The sequence below is a fragment of the Phyllobates terribilis genome, unplaced genomic scaffold (genome assembly GCF_046119375.1).
Source record: "Phyllobates terribilis strain yellow unplaced genomic scaffold, ASM4611937v1 Scaffold_11__3_contigs__length_659146591, whole genome shotgun sequence".
NCBI classification, from domain to species: domain Eukaryota; kingdom Metazoa; phylum Chordata; class Amphibia; order Anura; family Dendrobatidae; genus Phyllobates; species Phyllobates terribilis.
This window is the reverse complement of record NW_027362771.1, coordinates 468350382-468364873: the sequence shown is the minus strand read 5'-3', so window position 1 is coordinate 468364873 and position 14492 is coordinate 468350382.

The following is a 14492-nucleotide window of genomic DNA, read 5'->3' as shown; positions in this document are numbered from 1 at the left end:
ATCCAATCATGATGTCAAATTTAATATCGTACTGTATCCAATGGCTTTCATTTCAGCATTTCAGACTGTTTGACCAGCACAAACTTTAAATTTGTCATCCCCAAAGATTGCTAAAAGGCCAACAATCCTAATAAAAAAAGAGATGAAATAATGCAGTGGTGTGAAAAAGTATTTTCTTCCTACCTGATTTCTTATTCTTTTGCATGTTTGTCACACTTAAATGTTTCAGATCACAAATCAAATTTAAATATTATACAAAGATAGCACAAGTAAACACAAAATGCGTTTTTTAAATGAAGGTCTTTATTATTAAGGGAAAAGAAATCCAAACCTACAGGGCCCTGTGTGAAAAAGTGATTCCCCCCCCCCTTAAAACATAATTGTGGGCTCCATCTATGAACTTTGAGCTTTATTTCCATCTATAAAATTTCTATTGGATTCAGGTCAGGCGATTGCCTGGGCCATTCTAGCAGCTTTATTTTCTTTTTCTGAAACTAATTGAGAGTTTCAATGGCTGTGTGTTTGGGATCATTGTCTTGCTGAAATGTCCACCTTCATTTCATCTTCATCATCCTGGTAGATGGCAGCAGATTTTTTATCAATAATGTCTTGTTACATTTATCCATTCATTCTTCCTTCAAGCATATGAAATTTGCCAGTGTAGTATGCTGAAAAACAGCCCACACCATGATGTTCCCACCTCTAACCTTCTTTGTTGGAATGGTGATTTTATTGTAATATGCAGTACCTTTTGGCATCTAAAGATGGTATATTATTACATCCAAAGAGTTCAATTTTGGTCTCATCTGACCAGACTATTTTACCAGTATTTCACAGGATTCTCTAAATGTTGTTGAGCAAACTTTAAACACGCTTGAATATGCTCTTTGCTCAGACATGGAGTGTTGTGTGGTGAGCGTGCATAAAAGCAATGAACATGGAGTGCATTACTTATTGTTTTCTTTGAAACAATTGTACCTGCTGATTCCAGGACTTTCTGTAGCTCTCCACAGGCGGTCCTTGACTCTTGGACAACTCTTCTGATAATTATTTTCACTTCAATGTCTGAAATCTTGCTAGGAGCACCTGGTCATGGCCGATTTATGGTGAAATATTGTTCTTTCCACTTCCAGATTATAGCCCCAACACTGGAACCTTCAGTAGTTTAGAAATTCTTCTGTAAACAATGTCATCAGTATGTTTTCCAACAATAAGATCATAGAATCATAGAATGGTAGAGTTGGAAGGGACCTCCTGGGTCATCTGGTCCAACCCCCTGCTCAAAGCAGGATTCACTAGATCATCTCAGACAGATGTCTGTCCAGCCTCTGTTTGAAGACGTCCATTGAAGGGGAACTCACCACCTCTCGTGGCAGCCTGTTCCACTCATTAATCACCCTAACTGTCAAAAAGTTTTTTCTAATATCTAATCTGTGTCTCCTCCCATTTAGTTTCATCCCATTGCTTCTAGTCTTTCCTTGTGCAAATGAGAATAAAGATGATCCTTCTACAATGTGACAGCCCTTGACATATTTGTAGACAGCTATTAAGTCTCCTCTCAGTCTTCTTTTTTGCAAGCTAAACATTCCCAAATCCTGCAACCGTTCCTCATAGGACATGGTTTGCAGACCAGTCACCATTCTGGTCGCTCTTCTCTGAACTTGCTCCAGTTTGTCTATGTCTTTTTTAAAATGTGGTGCCCAAAACTGTACACAGTATTCCAGATGAGGTCTGACCAAAGAGGAGTAAAGACCGATAATGACTTCACGTGATCTAGACTGTATGCTTCTGTTAATACATCCCAGAATTGTATTTGCCTTTTTTGCTGCTGCATCACACTGTTGACTCATGTTCAGTCTATGATCTATTAGTATACCTAAGTCTTTTTCACATGTACTGTTGCTTAGCTCTATTCCTCCCATTCTGTATATGCTTTTTTCATTTTTATTGCCCAGATGTAGTACTTTGCATTTTTCCCTGTTAAAAACCATTCTGTTGGTTGCTGCCCACTGCTCCAGTTTATTTAGGTCTTTTTGAATCCTCTCTCTCTCTTCTCTAGTATTAGCTATCCCTCCTAGCTTTGTGTCATCAGCAAATTTAATCAGTTTACCCTCAATTCCTTCATCTAAATCATTGATAAAGATGTTGAACAATACAGGTCCCAGGACGGAGCCCTGTGGTACCCCACTTGAGACATTCATCCAGCTGGATGTGAAGCCATTTACAACCACCCTTTGAGTCCGATCACTAAGCCAGTTATGAATCCACCTAACAGTTGCCTGGTCCATTGCATACTTGGTCATTTTTTCAATAAGGATGGTGTGAGATACTTTGTCAAATGCTTTGCTGAAGTCAAGATATACTATATCTACAGCATTTCCCTGATCCACCCAGTCAGTGATTCTGTCATAGAAGGAAATTAAGTTAGTCTGACATGACTTGTTAGTTACAAACCCATGCTGACTCTGGTTAATCACTTCATTCTTATCCATGTACTTACATACATGTTGTTTAATAATTTTTTCAAAGATCTTTCCAGGTATAGAAGTCAGACTCACCGGCCTATAGTTCCCTGGGTCCACCTTCTTCCCCTTTTTGAAGATAGGAACAACATTTGCTCTTCTCCAGTCTTCTGGGACTTCTCCTGTTCTCCAAGAATTTTCAAAGATTATGGAGAGTGGTTCTAAAATTTCTTCTACGATCTCCTTCAGTACTCTGGGGTGTAATTCATCTGGACCTGGAGACTTGAACTCATTTATGTTAGCTAAATATTCCCTCACAATCTTTCTGTTTACAGATAACTTGGATTCCTCTATTCCTTTAAAAGGACAGTGAAGATCAGTTGATGTTACATTTTCTTTCTGAGAGAAAACAGATGCAAAATAGGAATTAAAAAGTTCGGCCTTCTCAACATCCTCTCTTACCATTTCTCCATTTTCATCCTGTAAAAATCCTATAGCATCTTTGACTTTTCTTTTACTTTTGACATACCCCCAAAATCCTTTTTTATTGCTTTTGACATCTCTTGCAAGCCTTAATTCATTGTCAGCTTTAGCTAACCTGATACGTGCCCTGCAGGATCTGCAGACTGCATTATAATCTTCTTTAGATATGCCTCCCTCTTTCCATTTAATAAACATTTCTTTCTTTCTTTTTAGCATGTGTTTAAGTTCTGTGTTCATCCATCCTGGTTTCCTTAAATGCTTCCCATTCTTCCTACTTTTCGGGATTGTTAACGATTGTGCTTTGAGAATCTCATTTTTAAAAATTTCCCATCCTTCCTGGACATTTTTGTCCTTAAGGACATCCAGCCATTGGATCCCTCCTAATCTCTTTCTGAGTCTCTTAAAATCTGCCTTTCTAAAATCTAACCTTGAAGTTTGAGTCTTCACATGTCTTCCTCCTCTAGTTATCCAAAATTCTATAATAGCATGATCGCTGCCTCCTAGGGTCCCAGCCACCTTTACCTCCTCAACCATTTCCTCCCTGTTTATAAGGATTAGATCCAAAGTAGCAGATCCCCTTGTTTTCTCCCCTACCTTTTGGAAGATAAAGTTGTCAGCAAGAGAGGATAAGAATTTGCTTGACCTGTTAGTTTTACTTGAGAGAGATTCCCAACAAATGTCTGGATAGTTGAAATCTCCCATGACTACTACGTCATATTTTTTGGAGAACTTGGTCATTTGATACATAAAGAGTTCATCCATATCTTCAGCTTGCCCAGGTGGCCTGTAGTAAATGCCTACAATGGTGTCCTTTCCGTTGTTCTCTCCTTGTATTCTTACCCAAACAGTTTCCACAGAACTCCCAGTCTCTGAAGCTTCAATCTCTGTGCAGATATACGCTTTTCTAACATACAATGTAACACCTCCTCCTCGTTTATCAAGTCTGTTTCTTGCAAATAAGTTGTATCCTTTTAGCCTTTTATTCCAATCATGTGTATCGTCCCACCAAGTTTCAGTGATTCCAATGACATGATATTCCTTTTCCTGCATTAGTAGTTCCAATTCTCCTTGTTTGTTGCCCATGCTTTGTGCATTTGTATAAAAACATTTTAGTTTGTGATTGGTTTCTCTTCCTCCCATATTTTTATTATTTAAATTGTTTTGTCTTTGTTCTTCTTTTCCACTTCCAGTAGCAGAGATCTCAATAGTATTTGTCAGCTGTATGGCTTTTTCTGGCCTTTTGCTTCCCTTCCCACATTGTTCTAGTTTAAAGCTCTTCTGATGAGTGTAGCAAGGCGACTTCCAAATACATGTTTTCCAGTCTTCGCAAGGTGCACCCCATCTCTAGCAAGTAGTCCATCGTATAGGTAATTCATTCCGTGATCCAGAAATCCAAATCCTTGTTGACGGCACCATCGACGTAGCCAGTTGTTCACCTGTAGAATCTTATTCCACCTCATTGTTCCATGGCCATCCACTGGGAGGATGGATGAGAAGACCACCTGCGCTCCCAATTCTTTCACTTTCTTGCCTAAGTCTTCAAAGTCACTGCAGATGGTTTCCAGGTCCTTTCTTGCGGTGTCATTTGTCCCCACATGTATTAGCAGGAATGGGTAGTGATCTGTAGGTCTGAAGAGTCTTGATATCCTGTCAGACACATCTTTAATTTTTGCTCCTGGAAGACAGCACATTTCTCTTGAGGTTATGTCTGGTCTGCAGATAGCGGCCTCTGTTCCTCTTAACAGGGAATCCCCCATGACCACCACTCTCCGTTTTTTCTTCACAACATTCTTCTTTCTCCTGGTACTGGTTCCTGAGCAGTATGGGTGCTGACTGCCTCTCGATCCTCCTGCTTCTGTGGGTCACATGCTTCCATTCCTCTGTTTCGTCAGGTGCAGTTTGAATTTCTTCTCTTTCTGAATCATGAAGAGATAATTCTGCTCTGTCTAAGAACTCTTCACCTTCCTTAATGATTTTCAAGGTAGTTAACCTCTCTTCTAGATTTCGCAACTTTTCCTCCAACAGGGACACAAGCTTGCATTTCTGGCATGTGAAGTTTGGCTTTTCCACTGGCAAGTCTGTGAACATGTAGCAGGATATGCAGCTCACAAAATGGGTCCTGGACTCTTCCATGTTCTTATTGTTAATGTTCTGAAAACAGTGAAAAAAGCTTAAAAAAAAAGCTTCAAAATGCGCGCGCCGATGTCCTCTTTTCAGCTCCAACAGTCAAAATCCAGTGTTCTTTCAGCTCGCGGAGACTCTTCACTTACCCCAAAATGCAGTGGGAATATGCAAATTATCTCCTCAGGACTCCTCCCCTGGTTTGCGAAGGTCTTCAGACAGATTACTAGTTTTACCCATCATGAGATGTTTCTTGTGTGGCACTTTGGTAATGAGTAGTGTTGAGCATTCCGATACTGAAATATCGGGTATCGGCCGATATTCGCAGTATCGGAATTCCGATACTTAATTCCGATACTTTTGCAATATCGTATACCGGAATCGGAAGTTCCCATAATGCAATGAGCCATTTTCATTTTATTCAGCCAATGAGGATCCTAAGAAGTGTGGGCACATCCTGTTAGGCATGTAGGCATCTTAACTAATGGCATGGCTGTGATTGGCTGCTGAAATGATGTCATGATGCACTATAAAAGCCGCCGCCGCCATTTTGAGCTCACTCTGCTGTGAATTCAGTTAGGGATAGGACGCTGTTGTTCTGAGGGACAGTTTTAGCTACCTATTTGGTCTATTCTGCTTTACCCAAGCTACTTTATAAATCGCTGTGCCTTGCAGTGCTAGTGCACAGTTCTCTGTGCTGTTCACCGCTTTCTGCAAGGTCTCTGTGTGTGAGTGCAGCTCACCCTGTAGTGTGTGCTTCAACCACGTCTGGTTGTAGTGCACTCAGTGTGTGTCACTGCCTCATACATTGTCCTTTTTTGCCAATTCATAATTTTTCCTGATATCTCCTATTAGTGTGGTGGTTCCATCCGTATTCAGCTAAATTGGTTCCAAACACACTATATAGGAGTAGATAGAGAAATTTTTTTGGTCTTGCAGCGCTAGTGCACAGTGCTCTGCATCTGTACTCTTCACCGCTGTCTGCAAGGTCTGGTGTGTGAGTGCAGCTCACCCTGTAGTGTGTGCTTCAACCCCGTCTGGTTGTAGTGCACTCAGTGTGTGTCACTGCCTCATACATTGTCCTTTATTGCCAATTCATAATTTTTCCTGATATCTCCTATTAGTGTGGTGGTTCCATCCGTATTCAGCTAAATTGGTTCCAAACACACTATATAGGAGTAGATAGAGAAATTTTTTTGGTCTTGCAGCGCTAGTGCACAGTGCTCTGCATCTGTACTGTTCACCGCTGTCTGCAAGGTCTGGTGTGTGAGTGCAGCTCACGCTATAGTGTGTGCTTCAACCCCGTCTGGTTGTAGTGCACTCAGTGTGTGTCACTGCCTCATACATTGTCCTTTATTGCCAATTCATAATTTTTCCTGATATCTCCTATTAGTGTGGTGGTTCCATCCGTATTCAGCTAAATTGGTTCCAAACACACTATATAGGAGTAAATAGAGGAGACTTTCTGCAGCATTGGGCCCTGCAGCCCCAGCCAGATTAGTATTAGCCTATTTTTTGCAGCCTCATCTATTGCATTGTAGGTTACCTTCCTACATTGTAATAGCTACAAAAAGTTTGTGATACTATCGTTATTACATCTTTAGGCACATCCAGTGTCTTTTTGTGACAAAAAACCTAAATAAAGTTCACCAAACACTCCACTTTACAGTTGTGTAGGCCACATTAGCTCATATTAAAGTCTAGTCCACACTTTATAAAATTAGTGTTTCTTATACCTGTTAGCAGCTGTTCAGGAATAAGCACACTAAGCCCTTAGTACTTTTCTGCCTATCTTTATCGGTCTACCAAGATGAAGAAGGCAGGGAGTAAGGCATGTGGTTGTGGGCGTGGGCGTGGGCGTGGAGTTTCTGCAGGGAGAGGACGTGAGGATTCTGTGCCTGCAGGGAGAGGACGTGGGGATTCTGTGCCTGCTGCGGGCACCAGTGACTCAGCATCCCCCAGTTTTACCAGGGAACAGTCCTTTATGCGCAGCTTTTTAGGAGCTAGCCGTACCCCACTGCTGCGCGAGGACCAAATTGAAGCCGTTGTCGGATGGATGGCAGCTAATGCATCGACTTCAATTAGTTCCAGATCCTCTCAGGTCCTGAGCACTGAAGAGCACCCATCTGTCTCTTCACCACCTGCCAAATTGCCCAGGCAGTCAGAGAGCCCTGGACAGAAGCCATCTCTACTTCTGTTCTCTGAATCTCTTGGCTTGGAAAGAGGGGGCCAGCCAAGCAGAATTCTAGAATTTGAAGAAGAGGTAGTATGCAGTGATGCGCAACCGTTTTGTCTCTCTGAATCTGAAGAGGCGGGTGGGCCAGTGCCTATGGTCAGCAGCACACCTCAGTACGCATCTGATGATGAGACTCAGGTGCCACTTTCTGGTGCGTACTGTGCTGTCGAGACTACCCAGGAGAAGCAGTTGTTTGAAGAGGGTGGTGTAGATGATGAGGTCCTTGACCCATCATGGCGTGAGGGACAGGAAGGTGGTGGGAGCAGCTCTGAGGAAGAGATTCCCCGAACGGCCCAAAAAGGAGGGAGAGGGAGGGGGCAGACTTGGTTGACTGTAGCCTCCACTTCGGCACCCATTAGGAGCATGGCTCTTCCAAAATCCAAAGCGGGCGCTCCCAAGACTTGCAGTGCCTGGTCCTTTTTTGACACAGTTGCAGATGACATTTGCTTTGTCAAATGCAAGCTGTGTAATCAGAAGGTGAAAAGAGGGAAAGTGTCAGCAACCTCAATACCACAAATATGTGGAAACATGTGCGGACCAAGCACGTGGTGGAGTTACAAAAACACACTGAAGACCTAGGCCAACCTACAGCGCCACCTACCACCTCTTCAGCTCATGTTGTAGCCTCTTCCTCCAGCTCACACACAGCTGGTTCGGCTTCCTCACAGGATCGCCATGGAAGAATCTCTGGCACTGATGTACAGAGACACAGTGTAATTCCACCCACAGCACCACTTTCCCAGTCATCCTCACACTCCCAGGCCAGTCTACAGCCATCGTTAGCACAGGCATGGGAGAAAAGGCGCCCATACTCGGCAAACCACCCCCGAGCACAGGCTCTGAATGCTGGCATTGCTAAACTACTGGCCCTTGAAATGCTATCATTCAGGCTGGTGGAGACTGACACATTCCGTAACTTTATGGCATTGGCAGTCCCACAATACAACGTGCCCAGCCGCTTTTATTTCAGAAGGCAAGCCGTCCCTGCCCTGCAACATCATGTGGAGGGAAAAATTAAACATGCGCTACAAAACGCCGTCAGTAGCAAGGTCCACCTGACCACCGATGCGTGGACCAGTAAGCATGGACAGGGACGATACCTTTCCCTCACTGCCCATTGGGTAAATGTTGTGGAGCCGGGTACAAATCTTGAGAGTGGCGCTGTATGTGTTCTGCCAACTCCAAGGATTGCAGGAATCCAGTCTGTACACATTGACTCCTCCTCATACTCCAGTTCCTCTGAATCAGCGCTGCAGGAGCCGTCACGGTCTACCTCCACATCGACCCGTGAACTGTTACCTGTTATGATGACCGATATGAGCACAGCCGTGGCCAAACGTCAACAGGCCGTATTAAAATTAATTTCTTTGGGGAATCGTAGCCACACAGCGCAGGAGCTCTGGAATGCCATCAAGCAGCAGAGCGACGTGTGGTTTGTGCCAGCGAATCTCCAGCCAGGCATGATAGTGTGTGACAATGGCCGAAATCTGGTGGCAGCTCTGGGCCTAGGCAACCTCACTCACATCCCATGTCTGGCACATGTGCTCAACTTGGTCGTGCAGAGTTTTTTGAGGGACTATCCGAATCTTGATGCACTGCTTCACAAGGTCCGCATAGAGTGCGCTCACTTGCGGCATTCCAGCAATGCAAGATCACGCATTGCAGCTCTGCAGCGCCGATTACGTCTTCCGGAACATCGCATCATATGTGACCTACCCACCAGGTGGAATTCAACGTTACATATGTTGGAGAGGTTGTGTGAGCAGCAGGCAGCAGTAATGGAGTACCAGCTGCAGCAGGCGCAAACAAGTCGCAGTGCGCGCCGTTCACACTTCACCACCACTGAGTGGGCCTCTATGAAGGACATTTGCCACGTTTTGCGTGCCTTCGATTATTCCACGCGGATGGCGAGTGCAGATGATGCACTAGTCAGCATGACTATCCCCCTTATCTGCCTGCTTGAAAAAACACTGCAAGCACTAAGGGACGAGGTTTTGGAAGAGGTGGAGGATGAGGAGTCACAAATGCCATCTGCTTCTCTACAGTCTGCGCAACGTGGTTCCTCACAAAGGCCTAGGCAGGGGACACTTTGTGAGGAGGATGAGGAGGAGTCAATGGATGAGGAAGACATCTGTCCAGAGGAGGGAGGTACACAATGCTCTAGTAGTCAGTATCTAGAGCGAGGGTGGGGTGATGCAGAGCAGGCAGAGATCACGCCTGAAGCAGGGGACAGTGTTTCTTGGCCAGTTGGCAGTCTGCAGCACATGGTTGATTTCATGCTACAGTGCCTGAGAAACGACCGCCGCATCGCCCACATTCTCAACACGGCTGATTATTGGGTGTCCACCCTCCTAGATCCTCGCTACCGGGACAACTTACAAAGCCTCATAACACAGTTGAACCGGGAGCGTAAAATGCGGGAGTACCAAGACGCACTGGTGCATTCCATCATGTTCTCCATTCCAACCGAGAGCAGTGCTGCTAGTGCTTTACAAAGCAGCTCAGTGCGTCGAGGCAGTGGAGGAAGCTCTGCACAAAGAGGGAGCAGAAGCAGCGCCTCAGCACAAGGCAAGACCAGTATGGCCGAAATGTGGCAAAGTTTTGTGTCCCCGCCGCCACAAATGTCTACACCAGCACAGACGGCTCCAGTCAGCAGGAGGCAACGTTTCTGTCAGATGGTGACAGACTACATGTCTTGCCCTCTTAGTGTACTCCCAGACGGCTCTTCTCCCTTCAAGTTTTGCGTCTGTAAGCTGGATACATGGCCAGAGCTTAGTCAGTATGCATTGGAGGTGCTAGCTTGCCCTGCTGCTAGTGTATTATCGGAACGCGTCTTTAGTGCCGCAGGTGGTGTACTAACAGACCGTCGCATGCGACTATCCTCCGATAACGTTGACCGGCTTTCTTTTCTCAAAATGAACAAGGCCTGGATCTCTCATGAATTTGCCAGACCTCTTCCAGAATAAATAATTGGTTGGCAACAGTATCCAGGTCTCCTGTTCTGTTCATGTTTCTACCACCTGAACTGTAATCCCTGAGCTCCAACACCGCCAGTTGGCGCTCGGAAGTGCCGTCTGCACAGTCAACACTTGCTGCCGTGTTATTGGGGTTCAGTAACGTCAGCTGTTCCCCTGCTGTGCGGACTGCAATTTCTCCTGCTCTGTCCACATTCTCACTACTACAGATTTGAAAGTTTCTCCAATTACACCTCTGGCTCCTCTGTATTCAGTATTATCCCTGAGCTCCCACACTGCCAGTTGGCACTCGGAAGTGCCGTCTGCACAGTCAACACTTGCTGCCGTGTTATTGGGGTTCAGTAACGTCAGCTGTTCCCCTGCTGTGCGGACGGCAATTTCTCCTGCTCTGTCCACATTCTCACTACTACAGATTTGAAAGTTTCTCCAATTACACCTCTGGCTCCTCTGTTTTCAGTATTATCCCTGAGCTCCAACACCGCCAGTTGGCGCTCGGAAGTGCTGTCTGCACAGTCAACACTTGCTGCCGTGTTATTGGGGTTCAGTAACGTCAGCTGTTCCCCTGCTGTGCGGACGGCAATTTCTCCTGCTCTGTCCACACTCTCACTACTACAGATTTGAAAGTTTCTCCAATTACACCTCTGGCTCCTCTGTTTTCAGTATTATCCCTGAGCTCCAACACCGACAGTTGGCACTCGGAAGTGCCGTCTGTACAGTCAACACTTGCTGCCGTGTTATTGGGGTTCAGTAACGTCAGCTGTTCCCCTGCTGTGCGGACGGCAATTTCTCCTGCTCTGTCCACATTCTCACTACTACAGATTTGAAAGTTTCTCCAATTACACCTCTGGCTCCTCTGTTTTCAGTATTATCCCTGAGCTCCAACACCGCCAGTTGGCACTCGGACGTGCCGTCTGCACAGTCAACACTTGCTGCCGTGTTATTGGGGTTCAGTAACGTCAGCTGTTCCCCTGCTGTGCGGACGGCAATTTCTCCTGCTCTGTCCACATTCTCACTACTACAGATTTGAAAGTTTCTCCAATTACACCTCTGGCTCCTCTGTTTTCAGTATTATCCCTGAGCTCCAACACCGCCAGTTGGCGCTCGGAAGTGCTGTCTGCACAGTCAACACTTGCTGCCGTGTTATTGGGGTTCAGTAACGTCAGCTGTTCCCCTGCTGTGCGGACGGCAATTTCTCCTGCTCTGTCCACATTCTCACTACTACAGATTTGAAAGTTTCTCCAATTACACCTCTGGCTCCTCTGTTTTCAGTATTATCCCTGAGCTCCAACACCGCCAGTTGGCTCTCGGAAGTGCCGTCTGCACAGTCAACACTTGCTGCCGTGTTATTGGGGTTCAGTAATGTCAGCTGTTCCCCTGCTGTGCGGACGGCAATTTCTCCTGCTCTGTCCACATTCTCACTACTACAGATTTGAAAGTTTCTCCAATTACACCTCTGGCTCCTCTGTTTTCAGTATTATCCCTGAGCTCCAACACCGACAGTTGGCACTCGGAAGTGCCGTCTGCACAGTCAACACTTGCTGCCGTGTTATTGGGGTTCAGTAACGTCAGCTGTTCCCCTGCTGTGCGGACGGCAATTTCTCCTGCTCTGTCCACATTCTCACTACTACAGATTTGAAAGTTTCACCAATTACACCTCTGGCTCCTCTGTTTTCAGTATTATCCCTGAGCTCCAACACCGCCAGTTGGCGCTCGGAAGTGCCGTCTGCACAGTCAACACTTGCTGCCGTGTTATTGGGGTTCAGTAACGTCAGCTGTTCCCCTGCTGTGCGGACGGCAATTTCTCCTGCTCTGTCCACATTCTCACTACTACAGATTTGAAAGTTTCTCCAATTACACCTCTGGCTCCTCTGTTTTCAGTATTATCCCTGAGCTCCAACACCGCCAGTTGGCACTCGGACGTGCCGTCTGCACAGTCAACACTTGCTGCCGTGTTATTGGGGTTCAGTAACGTCAGCTGTTCCCCTGCTGTGCGGACGGCAATTTCTCCTGCTCTGTCCACATTCTCACTACTACAGATTTGAAAGTTTCTCCAATTACACCTCTGGCTCCTCTGTTTTCAGTATTATCTCTGAGCTCCAACACCGCCTGTTGGCGCTCGGAAGTGCCGTCTGCACAGTCAACACTTGCTGCCGTGTTATTGGGGTTCAGTAACGTCAGCTGTTCCCCTGCTGTGCGGACGGCAATTTCTCCTGCTCTGTCCACATTCTCACTACTACAGATTTGAAAGTTTCTCCAATTACACCTCTGGCTCCTCTGTTTTCAGTATTATCCCTGAGCTCCAACACCATCAGTTGGCGCTCAGAAGTGCCGTCTGCACAGTCAACACTTGCTGCCGTGTTATTGGGGTTCAGTAACGTCAGCTGTTCCCCTGCTGTGCGGACGGCAATTTCTCCTGCTCTGTCCACATTCTCACTACTACAGACTTGAAAGTTTCTCCAATTACACCTCTGGCTCCTCTGTTTTCAGTATTATCCCTGAGCTCCAACACCGCCAGTTGGCGCTCGGAAGTGCCGTCTGCAAAGTCAACACTTGCTGACGTGTTATTGGGGTTCAGTAACGTCAGCTGTTCCCCTGCTGTGCAGATGGCAATTTCTCCTGCTCTGTCCACATTCTCACTACTACAGATTTGAAAGTTTCTCCAATTACACCTCTGGCTCCTCTGTTTTCAGTATTATCCCTGAGCTCCAACACTGCCAGTTGGCGCTCGGAAGTGCCGTCTGCACAGTCAACACTTGCTGCCGTGTTATTGGGGTTCAGTAACATCAGCTGATCCCCAGCTGTGTGTCCGGCAAATTCTCCTGCTTTTTCCACATTCTCACTACTACAGATTTGAAAGTTTCTCCAATTACACCTCTGGCTCCTCTGTTTTCAGTATTATCCCTGAGCTCCAACACCGCCAGTTGGCGCTCGGAAGTGCCGTCTGCACAGTCAACACTTGCTGCCGTGTTATTGGGGTTCAGTAACGTCAGCTGATCCCCAGCTGTGTGTCCGGCAAATTCTCCTGCTTTGTCCACATCCACTGTACTACGGATTTAAAACCTCCTCCAAATATACCTCTGGCTCCTCCGTTTTTAGTATTTACCCTGGGCTCCAATACCGCTAGTTATTGCTCAGAAGTGCCGTCTGCACAGTCAACGCTTGCTCCAGTGTTATTGGGGTTCAGTAACGTCAGCTGATCCCCAGCTGTGTGTCCGGCAAATTCTCCTGCTTTGTCCACATCCACTGTACTATGGATTTAAAACCTCCTCCAAATACACCTCTGGCTCCTTCGTTTTAGTATTTACCCTGGGCTCCAATACCGCTAGTTGCTGCTCAGAAGTGCCGTCTGCACAGTCAACGCTTGCTCCAGTGTTATTGGGGTTCAGTAACGTCAGCTGATCCCCAGCTGTGTGTCCGGCAAATTCTCCTGCTTTGTCCACATCCACTGTACTACGGATTTAAAACTTGCTCCAATTACACCTCTGGCTCCTCCGTTTTTAGTATTTACCCTGGGTTCCAGCACCGCCAGCTGGTTCTCGGCAGTTCCATTTGCTCTTGTACCTTCTACTACCCATCCGGGTTCCAGTACCATCAGCTGGTTCTCGGCAGTGCCTTTGGATTAGGTGCCTCCTTCTCGGTATCCAAGTTCCACCAACGTCTGCTGGTCCTTGGTAGTGCTTTCTGGCACAGATACCTCCTGCTTAGTAACCGAGTTCCAGTACCGTCAGCTGGTGTTCGGCAGTTCCATTGGCTCTTGTACCTTCTGCTACCCATCCGGGTTCCAGTACCGTCAGCTGGTCCTCGGTAGTTCCATTTGCTCTTGTACCTTCTACTACCCATCCGGGTTCCAGTACCGTCAGCTGGTTCTCGGCAGTGACTTTGGCACGGGTACTCCCTCCTGCCCAGCCTGGTTCCAGCACGCCAGCTGTTTCCGGGTAGTGTCAACGTCACTTTGCCTCCAATGCGTTGTCCTGTCGTGTTGCGGTCGGGTTAGCCGACTCTATGGTGCCTGCAGTTTAGGTGACTCCTATGTGGGCTGCGGGATCTGGCAATGAAGGCTGGTTCCATAGTGCCAATAGGACAAGCACCCCCTGTAGGACTGTGGGTTTTGGTAACTGCGGCCGGCTCGCGGCCTTAAACTTTTTTTTACATGGGTACCTTCTGCTACTCATCCGGGTTCCAGTACCATCAGCTGGTTCTCGGCAGTGCCTTTGG